This window comes from Trachypithecus francoisi, unplaced genomic scaffold (assembly GCF_009764315.1).
Source record: "Trachypithecus francoisi isolate TF-2019V2 unplaced genomic scaffold, Tfra_2.0 Lachesis_group9, whole genome shotgun sequence".
NCBI lineage: Eukaryota > Metazoa > Chordata > Mammalia > Primates > Cercopithecidae > Trachypithecus > Trachypithecus francoisi.
The window spans coordinates 21,031,970-21,037,104 of NW_022681474.1; positions in this window are offsets into that span (position 1 = coordinate 21,031,970).

Below are 5,135 nucleotides of genomic sequence, written 5' to 3' on the forward strand. Positions count from 1 at the left end.
CAAAGTGAACCCAGTGTTTTCTTTTAAAGATAAAATCTGCTTTAACAGTCTTGTTTGCCAATGATAGAAACCCACCTATGCCAACAAAGAGCGGAGAATTTTATTATAGGTGTGAGGTGGTGGGGGCTCATGGAACCCATGGAACAACTGGATTTGTAGAAGAGAAGGGGACCAGAGACTGGACCATTTAGGAGCAAGCAGGAAGTTACCTTTTCTCCTACTCATCTGTTTCTTTCATCTGACTGGATTTCTCTGTTTCCAGATCCACGTGACAGATAATGTCCCAAGTCCAGTAGCCTCCTAAATTTATGCAAGGAAGAAGTCAGGTTATTGTTAGATTTTTAGTTACAACTCCATATTCCTCAGGCAAATTATTCATTAGCCAGCATTGGGTCATTTCCTCTCTCTCTCATCTAAACAACTGGCCAAGTGAAAGGTGCGTTTACCAGAAAAGGGGAATCCCTGGCCTGGGAAGGTGATCCAGATTGGTGTGTGCTCCATTGTGGGATATAATTGGGATCATCTACCTAAGTTGTGTCCTTGTAAAAAATAAAATAGAATTGAGATCTAATAATGAGTGGGATAACATTTTCACTATGTTCATTCTTCAGATTCCTCACTCCACCGTTTTGGTTCACAGACTTCTTGGGGAATGTGATAAAAGTTGCCTACATAGAAAAATTACTCATATTTATGGAGTTAAGAATTTTGAGTGGAAGGTTAGGAATTTCAGGTACCTAGGCTGGAGAGTTCTGCTACACACAAAACACTCATTTCTTCTGAAAGACACCAGAAACTAAAAAGATTTCATTCTGCCTATTTTTTAATCAGCGATTTTAAGATTGGTATATCTATTTTTTAAAGCATGTTTTATGTAGGTATGTGTAGGTATTTTTGTAGGTACAATGAATGCATTAAACTGTTCATGGTTAAAATGTACAATTCAAAAAGCTTTGATGTGTATACATTTGTGAAATCATCACCACAATCTGGGTGATGAAAATATCCGTCACTCCGGCCGGGCGCGGTGGCTCAAGCCTGTAATCCCAGCACTTTGGGAGGCCGAGACGGGCGGATCACGAGGTCAGGAGATCGAGACCATCCTGGCTAACATGGTGAAACCCCGTCTCTACTAAAAAAATACAAAAAACTAGCCGGGCGACATGGCGGGCGCCTGTAGTCCCAGCTGCTTGGGAGGCTGAGGCAGGAGAATGGCGTAAACCCAGGAGGCGGAGCTTGCAGTGAGCTGAGACCCGGCCACTGCACTCCAGCCTGGGCGGCAGAGCAAGACTCCGTCTCAAAAAAAAAAAAAAAAAAAAAGAAAAGAAAATATCCGTCACTCCAAAAGTTTCCTAGTGTTGCTTTGTAATCCTCCCTTCTGCTCCACTCCCCATCCCCAGATAATCACTGGTTTTGACTAATTACCACCAATTTTGTGGTTTAAAACAGTCTAAAATTAAGGTGCCAGCAGGACTGTGTTTCTCCTCAAGGTTCATATTCATACCACCTTTTTCAGCTTTCAGAGGCTGTGTGCATTTCTCGGCTCATGGCCCCTTCCCCACATCACTCCACCATCTGGCTTCTGTCAACACATCTATCCATTGTGAGCATCATATGCTTTTCTCATATTAAGGACCCTTGTGTTTCTAACTAGGTTTCCCCTGATAGTCCAGGATAACCTTCCCATCTTGAGGCCCTTATGCCAGGTAAAGTAACACATTCGGCCGGGCGCGGTGGCTCAAGCCTGTAATCCCAGCACTTTGGGAGGCCGAGACGGGTGAATCACGAGGTCAGGAGATCGAGACCATCCTGGCTAACACGGTGAAACCCCGTGTCTACTAAAAAAATACAAAAAACTAGCCGGGCGAGGTGGCGGGCGCCTGTAGTCCCAGCTACTCGGGAGGCTGAGGCAGGAGAATGGCGGGAACCCGGGAGGCGGAGCTTGCAGTGAGCTGAGATCCGGCCACTGCACTCCAGCCTGGGCGACAGAGCGAGACTCTGTCTCAAAAAAAAAAAAAAAAACATTCACATGTCCTGGGGAATTCTACTTCATGTGAGCTAAAAGAGCATTCTGAACAAAAGCCTCGCATGCTGGCAGGTGGCCAATTGCGATCTTGGCTCACTGCAACCTCCACCTCTCAGGCTTAAGTGGTCCTCCCACTGCAGCCTCCCGAGTAGCTGGGACCACAGGCATGCACCACTACACTCGGGTTAATTTTTTGTACGTTTTGTAGAGATGTAGTCCCACCATGTTGCCCAGGCTGGTCTCCAACTTTAGGACTCAAGCCATCTGCCCGCTTTGACCTCTCAAAGTGCTGGGTTTACAGGAGTGAGCCACTGTGCCTGGCTTATACACTGATTCTTGATTTAACAAACCTTTCTTTGTTTAAAAGACCCTTCCTACTAAGAAAACAAATGTATACTCCTCAGCAAATTTGAATTTCCATCTCAGATTTCCCATCTGAGATTTTTGACCCGACATTTTTGTGAGGACTTGGAGACTTGATGATATTGCTATACTTGAGGATTCCTCTGACACCAAAACAAATGTAGTTTGGGTTCAATAATAACAATGAATCCTTGTCTTCCAAAATGGGATTGGCTATTTTATTGCTTCTTTCAAATTAATCACCTTATTTTGGCAGATGACACTGTGTAACTCAAGATACTTCATACTTGATAGGGATCATCTAATCTATTCTTTGACTCTTCTGAATTATGATATTTTCGTATTCAATTTAAAATTACACTGCAACTCTCACTGCAACCTCTGCTTCCCGGGTTCAAGCAACTCTCGTGCCTCAACCTCCCAAGAAGATGGGATTACAGGCGTGCACCAATTACAGGCTTTTTAAAAATATTTTTATTAGAGACAGAAATTTCTCCATGTTGGCCAGGTTGGTCTCGAACTCCTGACCTCAGGTGATCTGCCCACCTCAGCCTCCCATAGTGCTGGGATTACAGGCATGAGCCACCACACCTGACCCAGATACATGTGGTTCTAAAGCTGTTGACTACCGTGGGGAAAGGTTCAAGAAACTTGAGCTCTGGCTTCATTTTCTCTTATTAACAGAATGAAAGGGAAATGAAAAAAGGCTTGGAGAAGGATTTCACATTCTGAGGGAAATCTTAGCTATATGCCTGCCCGAGCTAAATAGAACTCTAACTCCCTCGCCTATAAACAAAACAAAAAACAAAAACAGATGCAAACAAGAACGTGGCTCCTTTTCAAACCTGTTTTTTCTTTCCTTGTCAAAGTTAGAATTTCCTTTGAGAAAATTATAACTTACATGAAGTGCATGAAATAATGTGCACAATTTAACAAATCAATAAAGTGAACATATGTCCCCACCACTTATTATTGTATCCAGTATTGCTTTCTGGAAATGGCTGGCTTCATGTGGTTGTAGTTACCCTCCCTCATTCAATCTCACCCTCATTCAAAAGTGCTTGAGACTATGTTCCACCTCTGAGAGTTTCCCAGGGTGAGATTAGAGCTGTGACTGATTCTCCCTCCAAAACCCACAGAATGCCCCAGTGATAGTTATGCGTATGACTGTGGTAAGGAGAAATTTGATAGGGAAAGAGAGATGTTGATTTCCCATTCATCTGCTTTATTTCCTGGAGCCTGTGGCATACATGAAACCACCATTGCAAAATAATAACTGAGACAGTGAAAGAGATCTGACCTAACCGACTCCATCTTGCTTTTAACCTCCAAGCTGTCCTTGTTCATTCCTGGGAGCTGGCTGAACTAACTTTGGGTGGAACTCAATTTATAGTTTGAAACAAAAACGGTTACAGCCCTTTTCTGAGACAAATCCCCTTCTTGGCTGGCGACTAGACTGCCTTTGTAGGACTAACACATTAGCCAAAAGATTAGAAATTATTGTTTAGGAGTCATGCAGCTGTAGGCTGCAAAATTCTAAACTTCCCCAAATTGCTCCTGGGGATAACATCACTATTTTAAAAACTAAGACCAGTGTTTGAGATATTTTGTAGACCCTGCACTCAATGTATCAGCAGGCACGACCCAGATAGATAAACTGGTTCTTGTCTGTGGTCCTCGCCCAGGAAGTGACTCAGGACAGCTTCAACTCCGTATGATTTCATCTTTGACCTGACCAATCAGAACCCCCGATTCACTGGCCCCCCTACCCACCAAATTATCCTTAAAACCTCCAATCTCTGAATTGTCAGACTGTGCGTGAATTACTCTTTCTCTATTGCAGTTCTCCTGTCTTGGTAAGTCATCTCTGTCTAGGCAGCAAGCAAGGCGAATTCACCTGTTGGATGGTTATATACAGATTGTTCAGGTCTGAGTTCATAAGGAAAAACAGAATTACAACAATTCGGCCCTGATAAATTTTACTGAATGGTGGAATCTTCAGTAGAGTTATAACTTCCGGTGACTCCAATGAATCCCACTCTGTAGACCGGCCCCTACATTTCCAGATGAGACTCCTTTGATGATTACCTACCACTAAGACACATTTTGGTGTACTCTCTTAATAGGAGAAACTAATATCCCTGCTTTTGATGGGGAAGGGCCAATATGGATATGCGCCTATAAAAGTGAGAATAAAAGGGTTTTGTACTCCAGATGCAAGAAAGGAAAAAGACTGTCTTTTTGCTATAATTTTTACAGGTAAGAACAACAGCCTCACATGAATGCATACGTCTCTGACAATCAGTGACAAGTCAATGCTTCAGAAAGTCAGCCAGTCAGTGAATGATCATGCTTCTACTTTGGGAGAATTTGATAAGGAGCTTGAAACTCTTCCAATTCTCTATGTTCATTCAAACCATATTTTTGCTCATAGAGACTAACCTTTAGAGTGGTTCTCAAACAATGCTGTCAGCATCAACTAGGAACTTGTTAGAAATGCAAATTTTCAGATTCCATCCCAGACTTTTTATATTAGAAACTCTCCAGGTAAGGGCCTAGAAATCTATTTCAACAAGCCCTCCAGATGATTCCTATGCAGGTTAAAGCTTGAGAACCACTGCCTTATAAACCCAACTCTTCCTTGCTTTGGAAGAAATATCTGTTTTAGATATTTACTGGTGGCCTTTTGCTTTAACAAAGTGAGACCATTATTATTTCTGCAGGAAAAGTCAAGAGATGGACCGAA